The following is a 20,307-nucleotide window of genomic DNA, read 5'->3' on the forward strand; positions in this document are numbered from 1 at the left end:
TTCCCACTCCTTTTTCTCCCAACAGGTGAATGCTTCTTGAGAAGCTTGTGGTGGCAGCAGCTGAGCTAGACCAGAATTTGAGCCGGGGCCTCCTCCCCGTGTAGGCATCAGTGGGGCTCCTTGTCTGCATAACTCTGAATTGAATCAAAATTAAAAATTCCATTAAGAGAGGAAATCTCCTGCCAGCCGATATCCCTAAGCTCAGAGAAACACTGCAACAACAAACACTGTGACAGGAATTTCATGCTGAGCCCCAGTACCAAGAGGACACTATCATTTTTCTGTGCTATTTTGAAGTGATGCAAAAATGTCAGCATCGAGGAGATTTAAAGGACCCACTACTACAAAGCTCTTTGACAAATAAATAAAACATGAAAGTAGTTTGCTTTGCAGGGAAAGGAGTGGAGAAGGATAAGGGGAGGGCTAGGAGCAGGAACACCATATTTGTTATGGATTTTGAATGTTTAAAAACCTGCCTCTGAAGGCAGCTTAGTAATTAGCAGCAGCTTACGTTTACAAGGGTATTTTTGCACAGCTCCATTGCACTGACTAATTGACAGACCTCCTTTGCCAATGAGGAAAGCAGGAATGGGCTTTCTTGCTGACATACCTCAAAGCCCTGGCTAACCATTTAAGAGCTATCTCCATTCCCACATCTTCATATATATATATATATATATATACTTACACAGTAAGTATATTTACAAACACTACAAATATTTGGCATCTTAGAAAAGTGCTCATAGAGACTTCTGTTTTTTCCAAAGTATTTAGCATAAGTGTACCAGCTAGGAAGCAGAAATGAAGACAACTGTTTGCTCTGAAAATAATTGAAACTGTGGCACAATAAAGTTACTCTGAGAGATACGCTTGCTTCACATATAATCCTAGATTATTATCTACACTACCTGTTGCAGGGTTGGACAAATTGAAATATTATGAGATCTTGCTATCTATGCTGTATTTACCACTATAGGCCCATTTAAATAAGGCACTTTTAAAAGCAGATGCCCCTAAACCCAAAATTGAAAAGCAGGAATCCTGTCATTTGTTAGGTGTGAGCAGCAGTATGCCGGTGCATTCCACATTCCTCATCTTGAAAACTTCTCCCACTGACTTCCTAGAAAGAATAGACAATGGGCTGCCGCTTTTTGTTTCTAAAGGAGAGCCAGGAGGAGTCAATACAATTATTTTTGGCTTCTGCACACAAGCTATGCTGCCAGATAAGAACATAGTAGTCTGTGTTCTTTAGAAAAAAATCTTTAAAAAAACATTCTGAAGAATTTCTATCAGAATACATGATCTTTATCAGTAACTAATACAAGCTGAATGTCTAAAATACAGGGTGAAGTCTTGGGTTTACATTTTTCCCCACAGGGAAGAACAGTGTCAGTGTTATGATTGAGGATACAAGCCAAAACATTGTGTGCTTGGATAGCAGCATCCATTAAGGCTACTGATCATCTCTGCTTTGGCTTCATCAGGGCTAAGGTGAGATCTTTCTGTTGACTTGAATGGGCCTTGGATCAGCCCTTTCACTGATGTAATTCAGGAAAGCACTTAAGCAACTGCACTTTACTTCAAGCCAGAGGTTCAACTCCATGGAGCCATAGGCAGACGTGTGCTCCAGAGCCGATCTGATCAGGAAGTTGGCAAGAGAAACAGTAAGTATAAGCATTCATGGAATTAGGTAGTCAAAGGAGTATGATTTTCTTTGTGATGGCTGCTTCAAAAATCCTTCCCCTGCTCCAGATCTCCTCCTCCCTCCCTCTTGCTGTCCCATTGAGCAAAACTGTTGTTTCCATCCTTCCTTTGCTCCCCTCTGGCTGTGGCTCTTCATGAGTGGCAGGAGTTGTTTGTTTTGTTTTTTTTTCATAAGTAAACAACAGTGTTCTGTCATTCCAATATTACCAAACTTGCATTTTAGCATGTTAGTCAATAGAGCCTATATAGGAGCTTGTAAAGGCAAACTTCTACACTAGGTCAGTTCTAGAGAAAGAAAATACCTATACATAAATACTTTTGCTGGTATTGATTTGTCCAGCACTTTTCCTGAGAGAAATGTATTGTTTTCCTCTTCTCCTGCCTCCAACGCTGGGGCCCTTAAAGCACTGAGCTCTTGAAGCAAATGTGAGCAACATTTCCCACAGCACAGCATTTACAACACACTCTTGCTCTCAGGTCTTCAACGAGCCTCCTGATGTCATCCCACTGTACAGTTTGCATGGATCCATGTGCCTCAAAAGGCAGTTTCCCCAGCCAAGATGAAACTCCAGGAAGGACAGGCACTTTGGCACTTCATGTGACAACGTTCAAGCTCTTGCTATTATGCATGTGAGAAGAACTGTAAGGTGACAGAGGGCAGAGAAGTACCTGAGCAAGTTAAACTTTTCCTCTATTCTTCGCCTTCAATATATACATTTCTATAGCCAGCCATCATTTTAACATACCTTTAGGACAGCCAGGCCAATGACTGAAGCATTATATTAAATATTCACACAGAGAGAGCAATTTCCACAGATGACTTCGCTGTAAAAGAGAGAGATGGCTTTTGCTGAAGTACATTTTTATAGCAATTATTTGTGGCAAAAAACCTTCCATCTAGCACTGTTTTTTAAACAGAACTACAAGTTTCCCTTAAAAAAGAAAAGCCACCTGTTGAAATAGACTGTGACAGACTACAAAGTTTAGGCTGTAGTAATTGACTTAATAACCATAACTTTCAGCCTCACCATTTTCAGCCTTTGTGCAAATTTCCGGTTGTCTGAATGAACATCAGCAATGACTCTCCATTTGCACTGCCTACTGTGAATTAAAAACACTGTCAGCTTGACTTCGCATTTCATATTGATTCTTCAGGGCCCCCAGCAATCTGGTCTGACTTTGAAGCTGGCCGTGCTTGGAGCCAGAGGTTGGACTGGGCCAACCTAAATTATTCCGCATTTCTAAGATGCAGATGGAGAGGAATCACTGTGGTCACAGCACTACTGAGCCAGCTGCTCCCTCAGCAGACATTGTAAGGAAAGAGGACCAGCCTAACTTCAGAAAGCTTGAAAATTAAAGGGCACAGAATTGAACAGCGGAAAATCTACAACTTCCAATATCTCAATTTTTCACGCAAAACCCATCACAGTGCCAGAATATCTTATTCTCTCAGCTTTGCTGTGTAGGAAATAGTGCATATCATGACCCTCTCTCCTGAAAGTCAATGAGATGTGGGCACATCTGTGTCTCCCATTCACGCTCAGCAGGACAACTCTCTCTCCAGTGCAGGCACATGCTTAAATGCTTTACCGAGTAAAACTCCAAGCACAGTTCCATCCTATCTGTAGCTATGAGCTGTCCTCCCACAAGCATTCATTCTTTGCTTCATCATATAGAAAGGTTCAAAAGCATGTAAAAAAAGTTACCTTTTCCTATTAAACTCTGTAGAGCTTTTCTATAAGGCTAGTAAATTCAGTTTATTGAGCAATATGACTGCTTGAGCGTTTTTAGTATGCTATAATGCATAAAAGATATTGTATTATCCAGTATATTTCAATCTTTGAAAAGTTTTTTAAAGACTGAAATGCTTGCAATTTAATTTTAGGAATGTATTAACACATATACTATAGCGAAAGTGTATTCATTTTCAGCCAGCATTATAATAATTTCTATTATCACAAAGAAATCTACTCTACTGGCATTAAAAATGTGCATGAAGATGGACTGCATTCACCACAATTATCATTACTGTTAAGCATTTAGAAAGCCTAAGCCCATTACAATTTGATGACAGTTAACGAGAGAAGAAATTTTGTGATTAAAATCCTAAACATTGGAAGCAAAAAAAATCCAGTATGACATTATTTGCAGAGAAACACCAGATTCAGAGCTCTAAAATAGGATTTTAAATTATTTAAAATGTTATATTTCTTTAATGAATTAACAATGCATGCCTGAGTAGGCTTTTCAGTACTCAGTGCAGGATTACCACAGGAAAGTCAAGCTACACCAAGAGTTTGTGTATGACAAGGTTGTTCACTTACTGTTGGAACTGACCTTTAAGGGCTCTGATATAATATTTGAATGGCTACCAATGCATGATCAGTCTGCAAAGAAAATGCTGAATAGTTTAGGAGGGGAAACTATTAGGCAGACAGAGCTCGAAATAGATAATGATGCAGTAGAATTTTGCAGACGGAGGGTGAATTAGGCTCCATGCTATGACTAATGGTGTTTGGACCAGCTGCCATAAACCCAGAATTCACAACCAAAAATCCAACAGCATGTTGAAAAAGTTGTACTTATGTGGAAGAACAAATACATGAGTCTGTCATGGCAATGATGCTACAGATTGGTCTTCTGTTGTATGTGGGCTATATACAGTTGAGGAAAGTATGATATTATCTTCCAAATGGAACACTTCAACCATTTCTAATTATATTGTGGTAAAGTTTGTTTGCAGGATCAAAGAAATGCATATTAAAACTACAGCAAGGAAACGAACAGTAATATTTGTGCCGCATGTCAGCACACAGAACAGCATCCACCAGCACTGAGGAAAGTCCCTGACAGGTAAGATTTGACACACTAAAATGATTTTATCAAAACTATAAAAGCAATGCCACAGGCTCAAAACGTCCAGGGTCCTAGCAATGCTGAGCACACTAGTGGGTATCCAACCACAAAACAAAAGAAGAAAGGAAAATTGAGCAGTTTGGTTCCAGGTTCAGAAGCAACTCTCTTTGTTACCGCATCCACCCGCAGCTGGCAGAGCTGCTCCCAGCTGTGGAATACTCAGCTTTGCAAACACAGCACAAGTGGCATTTCAGGAGCATTTTGTCTGAGGGCTCAGAGAGACACACAAAGTAGCATTGTGCCTCTAGGCATGAAGTAATCTCTTGAGCAAAAGTGTAGTATCCCTGTGAACCGATCAGCCAAGAATTCTGCTTAAAAATAAGGCAGACAAGATCTTTTATATTTGAAAGTCTGCTTTGAGAGGTGTTCCATCATCATGAATGCCAGCATGTTTGCATCAGGGCTGGGTGAGTGTCACCAGCACATTCTTTGCCCCACATGCTTCTCTTTCCCCCATGTGTCACCATTTCTGCACTGCACCTTTTTTTCCCCTGTGGAATATACACAGCAGTGCTTCTTTGCAAAGGGTGTCTTTGATCTAGGGATGCCTAGCTCTATGTGCTTACTGTAATCATGGAACAACATAGTCCTCCCTAGGGTGATTTGGAGAAGAAACCTAGCACAAGTCATCAGTCACCCCTGGAAGAGTGAAAATACTTTACTGGCATAAAATAGACCCTCTTCCAAAAATTATCCTTTATCAGGTTCCAACATGTATTTTAAATCAAACCTATCCAAACATGAGATGGAACATTACCTTGGGCCATGTGAAGTATTTTAACTTCAGCTGTCCATGGGCAGTCTTTATTCCTGCTATAGTGCTAAAAACATCCTGCTGGGGAATGAAGGTCATTTCAGATGCACATGGATGAAAATTACATGGAATATTAGCATGAGTTCAGCTTAAGGAAAGTCTTCATAAAAGTCCCCTGAGGGCTCAGGTAGCCCCTATTACATTTATTAGGAGTTTCTTGCACACCAGCTTTAGAGAGAAGCAGTCCAAGGCAGTGGAAATGTAGCCTTTTCCCTTGGTTTCATTTTCTGTGTATTTTTATGTTATTTTTTGTATGCGTGGAGATTATAGACAACATGAATAATGTCAGGGCAGAGGTGATTCATTTTTATGACACTTTTTCAGCAGTGGCATGTCAGATATGAGCAATACGGTGTCAGTTGCTTTGGCTCACATTTGCATCCAATCGTCAATGAGTAAAATGAAATCTCACAGCTGCCAACATTCAATTTCTGAGGCTCTCAGGATTTTCATCACACATCCACAACAGACAAAGTAACTCCCAGGTGACTTTTACTTTAAAGTTACAACATTATATCTATTTTTAAGGACAAAAAAATAGAACTGGGATTGCTTCCAATATGTCATTGAAACTGCATGCTATATGCCATTATACAATTATATTGAATGCACTTAATAAAAAGTTTATGTTTGTGCCAAAAATGCCAAGTAAACACATTCATTTGCTGTGTATCGGTCTAAATTGATTGCAGTTAACATGGCAGTTTTTCCTCTGAAAGCATCTCAGGATGGACTGCCAAGTTATACTGGCAGATATATATTAGAGGCCTTCTAATACTTGTGCTCCAAAGCATAGCAGATCAGCTGTCAGGAAAAAGTTTCCTGTGTCTATGTAATTTAAGAGTTCTCATTCAACAGATCTCAGGTAGCCATTTCAGCTGATAGCTGATCTTAAGGTAAAGAAAGCTTTCAAAATATTGATGGATCTAGACTTTCAGGCTTCAGCAATTCCGTCCTCTCCTTCTCAACCCACTATATGTATTCCAAAGTCTGTCAAAGAGCTTACTTAGAGAAGGCTGGGGAAAAAGTGCCTGATCCAGACCTCAGGGAAGCGAAAAATATTTGTAATTACTTAAATGTAGTTGGACCCAGAACCACAGAGGAGTCATTTAAACTATGTCTCCATTAGCAAGTTTACTGAGGAGCAGATCTGTAGAGAGAAATTTGGTGCTAACACTTGATGCCTCCTTGGGGTGAAGGGTTTAGCACAAACTATTTACAGTCTGTTCCCATGGACTGAATGCCACAGCTTCTGCAGTGTTGCAGGAGTGACAATTCTGGGTTTTATTCACCTTAAAGGTGCCCACTTTGTGCAACCCAAGACCACTCTACTAGGTAGGTCAAGGCATGGTAAGTGAGGGTGGACAGCTTCACTTCAGAATAAGGCTTCTCACCAAGCCTAAAATGCTTGTTGAGACATGGGCATGCTTATCAGTATAATTATGTGTCTTGACATTTTGATAAGTGTGGAAGAAGTAGCTGCTCTCTTGAACAGGACAATGTTTAGTCCATGAAGGACCTATGGCATTGTCATTATTTGGCTTATTAAATAGTAGGTTTTTTCAGATTAAAGATTCTGAATGATATTGAGAGGGATAAATTGGGTCAGAATTCTACCTAATACAGACTTTTACCTGTGCAGCAGCCAACATCAGAAGTTCCTGAATCATCCTTTAAATTACTCTAACCATATGTGCATAGAGTGATTTATCTCAGTTAGACCTTCATGTTCAGATGACAGCAGCTACACAGTTCAAGCCCCTTCCCATAGCCTCTTCCATAGCAGAAAACTAAACAATCAAACATTAATGAAGCATGGCTTTGTTGCCAGAAACAGAAGATGCAAACCTTCTTAAGCGTGAGAAGACCTGCACTCTTGAGCACAGTTTTTCTGGCCACAATGACATGAAAACTGTGAATTGCTGAGCAGTGTGTTTGGGAGCCTACCTACCACAGACACTTTAAACACAATAAAAAGCTATTGCTATTCTTTCCTGGAACTAAGAAGATAATGTTAATCTCCTATATAACATGCTTTCTGTTATCAGCACTCCAGGTAAAACAGCACATGGCAGTCTGCCATGCCAACAATTACATACCTATATACAAAATAAATTAGGATTTTTGTCAATCTCAATATAAAAAGAAAATAAAGGTAAGTCTACACTCTTCTCCTCAAACTTTATCATATTACATGAAAAATTCTCCCCATTAGCAACATATCTTCAATGGCTTTAAAAAGTTTTATAAGCATGTCTTGCAGGGAGTTTTGTTAGAGCCTCATTGACAACATCCCACACTTCTAAAATACTGTGACTATACAACTGATCTTCGAACCCTAAGCTTACTCACATGAAGTCTGCCAAGATAACTAATGAGCATTTATGCCTATTGCATTAGTTCATACCAATTAGTTCATACCAATTTGGGACTTTAGTATTCTAGTCAGGTATGAATCCTCTGCTGAGAGGAGAAATGCCCAAAATATCAGTAGCTTCCTAAAGTACAACTATGCCATAAGTCATTGCAGAAATGTTCACAATTTGCTTCTGTGAAACAGCATAAGGCAAGTCACCTTCACTGGGGCACCCTTAAACATACCCCTGAGTAGGGTAGAGAGTAGGACCCAAAAAACTAACCTCTTTGTCTTTGCATTGTCAGGGCATTCCCAGAGACACTTCCAGACACTTCAGAAAGCTACTGTCTCCCATCTCTTAGCCACTTCTTGCCAAGAGAAAATGCAGTGACTGACTGTAGGTGAGAACCTCCACTCCTCAAATCTCGACTGCAGGGCTTTGATCTACTACTTCACATCTACTTGATTTGAAGGTGCTTGCTCAGGTGTGGACTTGCACCCTGGCCTTTTTGAAGTGTGATTTGCTTGGCAGATGTTTGACACTCTGGGCATAGCACAGTGGCTGCACAGCACAGCAAGGTGCTTTTCATATCTTGAGGTCTTGTTGAAGTGACTGCACAGCCCACCTTTTAGGCATTCACAAGGATATGCTTGCAACTCCCACGACTTCTTTGTGTGCCTAATGACTACAGGCAGCCACCTAAAAGGTCCCCTGTCATCAAAACAAAGAGGTGTGGGCAGAAAAAAAAGGGCAGAGTTCACTTGTTACCAGACACAGTTCCTTTACTGTCACTTCTGTGTCCATGCAGGTTTTGGATCCATTTAACTTTGGCTTGCTGATTCAGAGAGCCTGTGTTTTGTGCAAAGCCCTCCTGAAGGGTACCCAATTCATCACTTTGGGACAGTATTCCATGAAAGTTATTTTTGCTTTTTATTTAAAGAAAAAAGTATAATTCAGTTTTGTTTTACTGCAAAGACACTGACGCAGCCTGAAATTCTGTACCTTAAAAAGTGTGAGTACTTTCAAATACAAGACTGTCCCCTGCCAATATTTTTGGTTTTACAATCACCTTCCACTTTGTTCTGGTTTTGATTTGCAATAAATTAGATTCCCCACTGCTGAGCTAAAGGTCTGGACAAACATTGAGGGAAACTGCCTTTACATAAATTCTTGTCAAACAAACAAAGGACAAACAATGCTTCCCACTGCTCTAAGGTGTGACAAGACGCAAACCCAGGCAAATAAAGTTGCAGCTTTGAGCATGATGTTGTACACTAACCCTGTGTCTTCCATTCCTGCCATGAAGGTGCCCTTCTAGAATTTTAGGGGCTGCTGGTGGTGCGCTGGGTTCCATTTCACCCTCATCTGCAAGGGCTCAGGGTTTACCCTCTGCTGTCAGTTCTGGGTATTGTCTGCATTACTTGCAATGTATGATCTAGGACAAACGCATTCACAGAGACCTTGCCCACATAAGCTCACTGAGGAAAACTCTGCTAGGTCTGAGGTTCAGTGTTGTTACATTAAATTCTGGCTCTCCGTCTGACCTGAAGGAAAACACACTCAAGATGAAAGTTAAAGGCTTTGGGTTTTGGTTGGTTTTTGTCTCCTCTGTTTTAACCATTCTCACAACCTTGCCCTTTGCCTCTCTGAATAGAAATGAGAGCTCATCAAATAGTAATTGTCATAAATGTGAGCTGGTGGCATTATGAACTATTGAAAATGTTAGGAAATATTTAGACTTTGTCACTGTGAGCATTTCATAGTGTCAAAGGTGACATCTTCTGCAGAGGGGGTCTAGCTTAAGGTGCTAATTGGCATTTATTAAGTAATATTTGTGACTTCAATCTACAGAGTGATCTCTGACTTATGTTTCAGACAACTTCACTCTGTCAGTTAAAATATGTAAATACGCTCTCAATATTAACAGATATCAGATGCCCTTGCATTGCATAGCTATCCTTTTCATCACTTTTGACCAAGTCTTTAAAAGCAATCATCTCCTATCAAAGACTTTTTACAAGTTCATGGAAATTGAGGCAGTCCCAAGCACAAATACAGACTGGGCAGAGAATAGATTAAGAGCAGCCCTGAGGAGAAGGACTTAAGGGTGCTGGTTGACAAGAAGCCCAATATAATCCACCACTGCACGCTCACAGTCCAGAAAGCCAACCATGTCCTGGGCTGCAACAAAAGAAATGCAGCAAGCAGGTCAAGGGAGTAGGTTTTACCCCTCTATTCTGCTCTTATGGGATTCCACCTGGAGTATTGTGTCCAGCTCTGGGGCCCCCAACATAAGAAGGATATGGACCTCTTGGAGCAGGCCTAGAGGAGGGCTACAAAGACGATCAGAGGGCTGGAGCACCCCACCTATGAAGACAGGCTGAGAGAGTTGTGGTTGTTCAGCCTGAAGAAGAGGAGGCTTCAGGGAAACCTTAGAGCAGCCTTCCAGTACCTGAAGGGGCTTGTAAGAGAGCTGGAGAGGGACTTTTTACAAAGGCATGTAGTGATAGGAAAAGAGGGAACAGTTTCAAACTGAAAGAGAGTAGGTTTAGATTAGATATTAGGAAGAAATTCTGTGCTGTGAGGCTGCCCAGAGAAGTTGTGGATATGCCATCCCCGAAAGTGTACAAGGGCACGGTGATGGGGCTTTAAGCAACCTGGTCTAGTGCAAGCGCTCCCTGCCTGCAGAAGGGGGTTAGGAACTAGATGATCTTCCTACCCAAGGACCCTTCCAATCCAAAACATTCTATGATTCTCTATTCAAGATTTATACAGGAAGAAAAATAACAAAAATGGTTTGTAAAGAGAAGTTACTTTCTAAAGGCTTAAATCTTTTCAGTCTAGTATTTTGGAAAGCATAGAGATTCAGAAAAATCTTGCTACACTGTGGAAAAAAAAGGAAAAACTATCAAAGCTGTAAAGACTCAACAAACTTTGGTAATAAATCTTGCCTGTCAACATGCTTGTCTTTGCTAATTCATGTGCATCAAAGTATTCCAGCAGAACTCAAATAATATACTTAATCCAAGCAAGGACACAATCACGTACGTGATTTTATGGGTCTGTGCAGTATGCAGTTTTGTCACTAATTGATTGACGTTTTGTTCATCTGGGGCCCAAGGTGGCCCACAATAAAGGCTGAATTCTGTCTGCATTCTCCAGCCTCAGAACAAAATCCTTTTTTTTATTCACTTCAGCCAGGTTCTCTCTCTTCTTTAATTGATGGTACTTCGCTGCAAAAATAAGTTATATATTCCATCATTAAGTTTCTCTCCGTGGCATTGCACTGTTGCAGGCAGCACCGTGGTGGGAAAAAAACAATTCTGGCACCTGGAGCACATGTGCAGGAGGCATGTGTCAAATATCTTGTAAAATTACACAGACCTGAAAAATATCCTAACATGCGTAAGAGATGTCACCTTTTTGATTTTTTGATTTTTCTAATTTTTATAACTTTTAGAAGTAATTATATAGCAAAAGTAGATTTTAGAAGCAGCTGCATTAATTCCCTCACCCTTTAGCACAGTAGCAACACAGATCTTCAACCCTCTTACCCCATTCCATGTTCCCCATATCAATCCCCCTCCTTAAATTCAATTTAAGCATGTTTAGTCTCTTTCCTAGGTAGGCCTTCTACTGTTTAAGAACATTTGCTCCCTAGCCTGAACCGCAACATATGACCAAGAACTGGGTGACTGTGTGCACTCTGTACTCTGAAGAAGACTAAGATGAGGAAGAAAAGGGTCCCAGTATGATTCCAGACCCAATTCCCAAGGGGCAGGGTGGGGGCGGACCAGGGTAAAGGCCGGGGGGTGGATAAAATCAGGGATTGGATGGACAGTATTGTAAAATTGTAACACTGGATCATGGAGCTGCGCACGTCTTGTAACCCCATTCCCTTAGAGGCATCATTAAACCTTCCCTCACCTTGCCTCCAAAAATTAAGTTGTCTCAGAGTTTTTTCTCCCTGAATTTCTCTTAGGCATCAGAGACAAGCAGGAGAGCATAGTAAAGCAGGATAACAGCGCCAGATAATTTCTGGTGTAGGTATGTTGTAAAAGCTAGCAGGAGAGCATGTGTTTGTTATTAAGATCCTGCCAACCACACAGTGCTTACAAACAGAAGTGTGGTGGCCTTTGCTCATTTATTTTACTGTGCTGTGATGAGCTTGGTCAACCCCCATGCTGGCAAAGATAGATTGTTAGAAATATGAATGCACAGATACTGCAAATGAATGGGGTAATGTAGTTGTCAAGACCTCCTAAAGGGGACATCCCTAAAAGAGATTAAAATGTTTTTCTGGGAGAGAGGCATCATAAAGGGAATAGAGAAGGAAGCAAAGAAATGAGAGAAGCAGAGCTGTGTGGAAATACCCTAGCTAAAGAAAAAAGCACATGGGGGGAGCCCAGGAAAAACACCAGATTCAGTCAGGACTACACATCAATACTTCTTAAGGAAAGTACAAGTAGGTTATTGAAGTCCACTCAATGGTGCCAGAAAAAAGCTTTGCTTGTACTACTGTAGGGAGTTGACCCTAGCTGGACACCAGTTACCCACCAAAGCTGCTCTCTCACTCCCCTCTGCAACTGGACAAAGGAGAGAAAATAAAACCAAGAATTCATGAGTGCAGATAAGGATCAGGAGAGATCACTCAGCCATCACCATCATGGGCAAAACAGACTCAAAGTGGGGATATTAATTAAATTTGTTACTAACAGAATCAGAGCAGGAGAATGGGAAGTAAAATAAATCTTAGAAACACCTTCCCCCCTACACCCCTGTCTCCTTCCCAAGTTCTACTTCCTCCCCAGTGGCACAGGGAGATGGGGAATGGGGGTTATGGTCAGTTTGCCACAGGTTGTTTCTACCACTGCTCAGGGAGAGGAGTCCTTCCCCTAGGAGACTCCCATGGGAGACTTTTTCATGACCTTCTCCAACATGAGTCCATCCCATGGGCAACAGTTCTCCATGAGCTGCTCCAGTGTGGGTCACTCTTCCACAGGGTGCAGTCCTTCAGGCAAAGGCTGCTCCAGAGTGGGTCTCCCACAGGGCCACAAGTCCTAGCAGGAAAATCTCCAGAATGGGCTCCTCTCTCCACAGGTCAGTACGTCCCTGCCAGGAAAATCTGCTTCATCATGGGCTTCCCACAGGGTCACAGCCTCCTTCAGGTATCCAACTGCTCCAGTGTGGGGCTCTTCCATGGGCTACAGGTGGGTCTCTGCACTCCTGTGGACCTCCATGCGCTGCAGGGACACAGCTGCTCCACCATGGGCTGCACCATGGGCTGCAGGGGAATCTCTGCTCCAGTGCCTGGAGCACCTCCTGCCCCTCCTTCTGCACTGACCTTGGTGTCTGCAGAGTTGTTCACATGTTGTCACTCCTCTTTCCTCTGGCTGCAATTTTCATCTGCATAATAACTTTTTTCCTTCTTAAATGTGTTATCATGGAGGCATTCCTGATTGGCTCTGCCTTGGCCAGCAGCAGGTCCATCCTGGAGCCAGCTGGCATTGTCACTGACAGACATGGGAGAAACTTCTAGCAGCTTCTCACAGAAGCCACTGCTACTAAAACCTGGCCATACAAACCCAATACAACTACTCAAAAAGAAGAGTGACTTTAAAGAGGATATTGCTTAAGAGGAAGACACAATGCTGACAATTGTTACTGTAAAGGATACAAATTTTGTCACTATTTTCTTCTCCAGACTTTCTTATTGCAGGGTTTTAAGAATTAACATAATGGAGGGCAGAGCAGTTACTGGCAGGTCTGGCTAGAAGAAAAATGCTACTGTATCCCGCAAAGTACACTAGGCCAATGGTGCCAATGGCATCAGTGGGAAACCTAAGGTCCAAATGAGAGAGTAAGAATTGCCCATTTCTTGTCTTTTACATTCCAGTCCCTTTATTTCACTGACTGTTTATGGCTATGTCAGAAACAGATTCTGTGATTCCTTCTACAGTTATTCAATGCCACACTGAAGTTGAGGTCCCCAGACTGCAATGTGTGCTCTGTATTGCTTCAAGCATGAAAACAACTTTCCCTACGGGGAGATATTGATCATCTGAAAAACCTACATCAACAGCAGCAAAAGCTTCAAAACAATCATTAATGATGCTTTTTCCCCTTTATTTTGATTCTTCATTCCAATTTTTTAGACTGCAGATGGCAGAAGACATATTCCTTGCAATGGCCAACCCCAAAGTTATGTATATTAATGTTAAACTTAAAAGCTTCCGCCTACTTTTAACACACTTATAATAAATTAATCACAAGAAGTCTTTCAGAGTTCTTTGAAAAATGAAGCTGTATGACCCTAACCAACAATTTACTGGAAAAGATAAGAAGAGGACAAAAAAAAAATTAGAGATAACAAAATCAATGAATTGCACTGTTTGAGGAACAAAAACTCGAAAACTCATGGTCCAGAATTGGATAGATGGCTGGGTGAGATGGAGAAGGAAAGACAGTGTTGAAGAGAAGTTTTACCTCTAGTCTTATTGTTTGAAAAAGAGGTGATCTAAAGGTATTGATAATGTTTTTTACCTGCTTTACTTGGAAGTTTCCACCTGCATTAAAGCAGGAAGCTGACCTCATATCATAACTTTTGTACTAGTAATCCCTAAAAACTTTTCAACAGGATGGTAATACCTCCACTAAACCTGCTTTTTAATATCTGTGATCTAGGGCAGTAATCATAGAAACTTACCTCCAAGACCAGAAGGAAATGCCAAATAGTGCTTATCATTCTGCAATTACATTCATTCACAGTTTAACTTCCTGAAAGCATCATTACAATTTATAAGATTTAACACTGACACCTACTGAACACAAAATACAGTCCTGGTACAGCACAACATGTGCTTACCTACTGGAGAACACTACTTGGCTGCAGTTCAAGCTTATTTTAAGTATTTATGTTCATGTTCCTATTTGGTTTATCATTCAAAGTTCTTTTACATCCTCAGAGAAGGTTGCTCCTTGGGTGTTTCTCTTTTTGCTGGCTAAGATACTAGTCTGTTTGAACTTTTTTATTTGAAGAATCAAGAACTGGAACATAAAAGAAGAAGACACGGACAACTCTACAGCCTTCAGCTGCACATTAGATCACTCAGTGTCTGATGCCTACAGCTTCACTGTCTATGATGGTAATACGTGGTGATGACCTATGTCTGTGGTGGCAGGTTTGTGGACTTTAATATCTTTGGAACATTCCTCTGTCAAATAAGGGTCCATTTAGGCTCTGCCTCTGTGCACCAATGACAGTAAATGGTGGCCTCTCCCATCCCTATCTGCTGGGTTGCTTAGAAACAAACTGCTGGAGCAGAATTTGAGAAATCGAGTCTGCTGCCTTCTATTGCAGGCAGCCATATCATAGTCACTCTCATAAATGTACCAAGATTCATCTAACAAACCTGCAGATGTCTTGCCTTTACTATTTTTTTTTGAAGGCTTGCTCCATGATCCCCCATTATCACATGTACTGCTTGTACATCACTTCTTTCTCTTTGATCATGATGGAGGCCTCTCCTCACTTGTGTTCGAGCCTGAGTTACTCTTTCAAACATGAGACACTGATGTTTTGGGTGGCTTAGGTACCACTGGGGCCTAATACAATGGCATCAAGATTTATTGTTCTACTACAACAGTTCTCCCTTTCTGTTCTGGCAGACTGTAGGACTGCATTAGTCTTTCCCACCATGCTATGGGTCACAGGCATCTTCTACTCATTTTAACCTTTGTCACCTCTAGCTGATGAGCCCTGCTCCACCCCCCAGTTTACAGCCAAAATTCTCATTTAGTTTCAAGTGCCAAATATCCTACATACTGCACTACTAAATCTCACCCTCATTCTCTTTGTTCCCCCACACTGTCAAAATAATTCAGTTTTTTCCATATCCAAATTTTGCTGGCTTTGATGACATTCCACAACCTTTTTTAATCAGGAGCCTAATGAAAATATTAAAGTGTATCTGCTCCAAGGCAGATTATTCATTAAAAGGTATGTGTTGAATATAGAGGACGTTTAATCCTCACCACAATGGTTTTCCTTTCAACTAGCTCTTTGCATACCATATGGTTCTTGGAGTAGTCACATCTCTCCAAATACAGGTGTTTTTTTTCTCCAACAAATGGACAGTAACAAACATTTTTTAATGTCCAAAATATAAGATCTACTGCATTTTTTTCTACTTATTTTCTGGATGTCTAACCAAAAATGCCAGATTCATCAACTGGTGCAATTTACGAGGTAGTCAGCCCAGGCTGACTTTCTCCCCTGCCCGTTTTCCTGTTGAATTTTCTTCCAAACTTGCTCTTACAGTTTTCCAAACTCAGTCTAAAAGTCTGTCTAAAAAGTCTTGCCCATATTTGAGGTCACACAACAGGATGAATGGTTGTTCAGATTCCTTTTAATACTTTTTTAAATAGAGGTATTACACTCTGCAGAGCTATAACCTTGCTCTTGTGCTTTTCTTCAAAAGGGTCACAGAGAAAAGTTTACCAGAGACCAGGAATTGTTCCCTTTTGCCCATATACCCTAACATTACCTTTCTTTAAAAATGCAGCAGTGTATTTGGGGAGGAAGAGAGGAGAAGGGCACTTTTGACATTTTCTTTAAAGTCTGTTTTATCTCAGTATTTTATGAGGGAATTATGGGCTATTTCTTTCTCTCACACTCTTCACTGGTTGAAGAATACTTCCTTGTTTTTATCCTGTGCAAGGACCACTTGAGCTCATCAATTCTCAAAGCAGTCCTGTACTTCTCATTGGTCAACAAGTTTTTCCATTGCTTATAGTCTTTCTGCATGTCTGAGATATTTCTTCTGAAGCACTTATTTATTCAGTGAGACCTGGAGCTCTTTCCAACAACTGTTTACTCTGTGCTCAAGAAAAATTTCTATCTTACATGTTTGTCTCTTTGTTTTGAAATTCCCAGCCTCTTACACACTCATTTAATAATGACTTTATATTTCAAGAAAAAACACTAAATAGCTTTAGCCATGGGTTTGGTAATTTTTTTGGTAATTTTAAACTGCAGTAACTTGGGCTAAAGCTGTTTTCCACATGCAACTTGATCTGTAGGCTAATGCCCAACTGACCCCTACTACTAGTGCCTTTTTTTCCCCCCATCATTGAGACAGATACCCAGAATCACAGACTCATAATAATTTAGGTTGGAAAAGGCCTCTAAGATCATCAAGTCCACCATGAAGCTATGCCCCTAAGTGCTACATCTATACATCTTTTAAATATCTCCTGGGATGGAGACTCAACTACTTCCCTGGGCAGCCTGTTCCAACATTTCTTCTCTAACAAGCTATCTCCAAGGACAGCTGGTTTTTGTGTCTTGGCTCTAACCATCAACATGACATCAAAATTACCTTTTTTATTTCCTTCTAAGACCTGACAGAAAACTGTTTATCTTCATAAAGACTGACTAGAGAAAGGTAGAAGAATCACGTCTTAGCTGCAGAACTAAACTGAGTTAGCATACAACCATTTTCCTTTGCTCAAGTCTCTGCCCACACCAAAAATACTCCTTTCATTCCAAGGTGTAGAATTTTTTATTTGCATGGTATTGCTATGTATTGGCTAAAACTCTGTACCTGCTCTGTAGAGACTTTGCCTCATACCAAAAGAGACTACTGTGCCCTTTCTAGATGTGCACAAAGACATGAATTATTTTATACAGTGTCTCAAAATACATTTTGCTGGAGTTGTCAAGCAAACCTTTCTAAAACCTTTCTATTGTGCACCCACTGCACAGCAATAAAGCTTGCAATATAAGGAACAGAGGTGCTCGTGCACCTTCTAAATTTATTGTTTCAGAACAACTAGCCTGTCTTATAAAGTCTCTGTCCTTGCATCCCATTGCTATGACACACACATTAACTATATTCATATTGAGAAAAACCTGCTTATTCAGAATACTATAATTACACATCTTATAGTGAAAACTCTGAGAAGAAGAGAAAAATATCCTCTAGTGTTAACCAGGATTTTAAAATTGAAAGATTCTGCTGAGGGCACAGAAGGAGTGCACTAGTCCAATCTCCAGTCAATCCTTGCAGCAAAAAAGTTCCTTGTAGCAATTCAGCCTATGGATAAGGACTAGAAGATGCAAAAGCGCTGTATGGAGATTATGAAAGGAGTAGCAAGCTTGCTCCCCATTTGACAGAGTGCAATAAAATCTTTCTGCTCATGTGGTCCTTAGCATTTTTTTAATGAGTATTACTAATGACCTTGACAAGAATAATTTTTATGAGGCCTCCATTAAGTTTTTCAACTCAAAATAAGAACTGGTTTTTTAGTCTACAAGATAAACAAATTTAAAAAAAAATCAAATCCTCAAAGAGCAGCTATAAAATTATCAGCTTAGTGTCTCATCTTGGAATTTTGAACAGTTGTGTAACTGCCTCTACCCTTGCATTTAATTTCCATTTAGAGTTTTTACATCATTTTTCACTGACATTTTAACTTGCGTTAAAAAAAATCCTAAGAAGCATTAATAACGGATGGTCCTATTCAACGTTTTTTTTCAAAATACATTATAAATTTCTGCCATTTTCATGTTTTGGGTAACATTCTTTTAAATATAATGACTCCACTTTGGTGTTTAAGAGACTAAATAAAGGAAACAGAACAGTGATTATATGAGAGTTCCCTGTATCTTCCCATTTACAGAATATTCATTACTATTTCACAAAAGAAAAATATATATCACCATTATAAACAGGCATATGAGTAGCATCTGAACAGAGTGCCAAATGGCTGCTGCTGACTCCTGACATCTGTTGATACCCAAAACAAAGCTATAGTAGTCCCACAGACAAATAATCACAAGACTGGTTTTGAGATTTGATTTAGAGTGTTAAATGGGGGACTAAAACAAACTTTTGAGGGAAGAGTAATTACTTTCTTAACTCTCCCCTATCCTTGAGAGACGTATATAATATAATAAGTTGTCTAATACATTATAAAATTGAAAATGCAAGCAAAAACAAATTATAGGTGTTTGGCTCCGAACACTGAATTAATGCAGCTCTACAATAAATCATAATGTACCAAGGTCATGCAATCTCTGTCATTATCCTAGCATCTTTCATAAAATGCTTTGCAAACATAAACACTTTACATACTTCAGGTAAATAATACAGATATTTAAAAATATTACTAAACTGGTGGGTGATAAACACAAACACATATTCCATTATAGAGGACAGACTCAAACAAACATGGTCAGTCAAAAAAAAAGAAATGCAAATTCATCTCAGAAATATAATAGAATTACAGAATGTTATGGGTTGGCATGGCCCTTAAAGATCTTCTAGTTCCAAATCCCCTGCCATGGCCAGGGACAAATTCCATGAGACCATGTTGCACAAAGCCCCGTCCAACTTGACCTTGAACACTTCCAGGGATGGGGCATCGACAATTTCTGTGGGCAACCTGTACCTTACCACCCTCACAGTAAAGAATTTTTTTCTAGTATCTAGCCTGAATCTCTCCTCTTTCAGTTTAAAGCCATTTCCCCTTGTCCTATCACTCCATGTCCTTATAAAAAGTCCCTCTCCAGCTCTCTTACAAGCCCCTTCAGGTACTGGAAGGCTGCTCTAAGGTTTCCCTGAAGCCTCCTCTTCTTCAGGCTGAACAACCCCAACTCTCTCAGCCTGTCTTCATAGGTGGGGTGCTCCAGCCCTCTGATCGTCTTTGTAGCCCTCCTCTAGGCCTGCTCCAAGAGGTCCATATCCTTCTTATGTTGGGGGCCCCAGAGCTGGACACAATACTCCAGGTGGAATCCCATAAGAGCAGAATAGAGGGGTAAAACCTACTCCCTTGACCTGCTTGCTGCATTTCTTTTGTTGCAGCCCAGGACATGGTTGGCTTTCTGGACTGTGAGCGCGCAGTGGTGGATTACATTGAGCTTCTTGTCAACCAGCACCCTTAAGTCCTTCTCCTCAGGGCTGCTCTTAATCTATTCTCTGCCCAGCCTGTATTTGTACTTGGGATTGCCCTGACTCAGGGGCAGGATTCTTGCACTTGACCTTGTTGAACTTCAGGGTTCACACAGGCTCGCCTCTATAGCCTGCCAAAGTCCCTCTGGATGACATTCCTTACCTCCGTTGTATTAAATGCACCACATAGCTTAATGTCATCGTCAAATTTGCTGAGGGTGCACTGAATCCCACTGTCCATGTCACCAATAAAGATGCTAAACAGTGCCTAACATCTTAAATATGTTAAACAGTGCTGGTCCCGATACTGACCCCTGCGGATCGCCACTCATCACTGCTCTCCACTTTGGACATCGGGCTGTTGACCACAACTCTTTGAGTGTGACCAGCCAGCCAATTCCTTACCCATTGAGTGGTCCACCCATCAAATCCATGTCACACAGTTTAGAGACAAAGATGTCATGAGAGACAGTATTACATGTTCTGCGCAAGTCCAGGTAGATAATGTCAGGTCCTCTTCCCTTATACACCATCATAGTCTCCACCATATGACCTAGCAGAA

The 20,307-nt window shown here is 40.7% G+C and overlaps 1 long non-coding RNA gene across 1 annotated transcript; it reads left to right on the top strand.

The window, feature by feature from the left end:
* The first annotated feature begins 2,190 nt into the window (after positions 1-2,190).
* Positions 2,191-19,530, top strand: LOC113966350. Its single transcript, XR_003533798.1, has 3 exons — positions 2,191-2,202; positions 5,173-5,178; positions 19,436-19,530. It is a non-coding gene; the product is annotated as an uncharacterized LOC113966350 (long non-coding RNA).
* Positions 19,531-20,307: the final 777 nt, after the last annotated feature.

Source organism: Neopelma chrysocephalum, unplaced genomic scaffold, assembly GCF_003984885.1.
Source record: "Neopelma chrysocephalum unplaced genomic scaffold, ASM398488v2 Primary Assembly neopelma1_60, whole genome shotgun sequence".
Classification (NCBI taxonomy): Eukaryota; Metazoa; Chordata; class Aves; order Passeriformes; family Pipridae; genus Neopelma; species Neopelma chrysocephalum.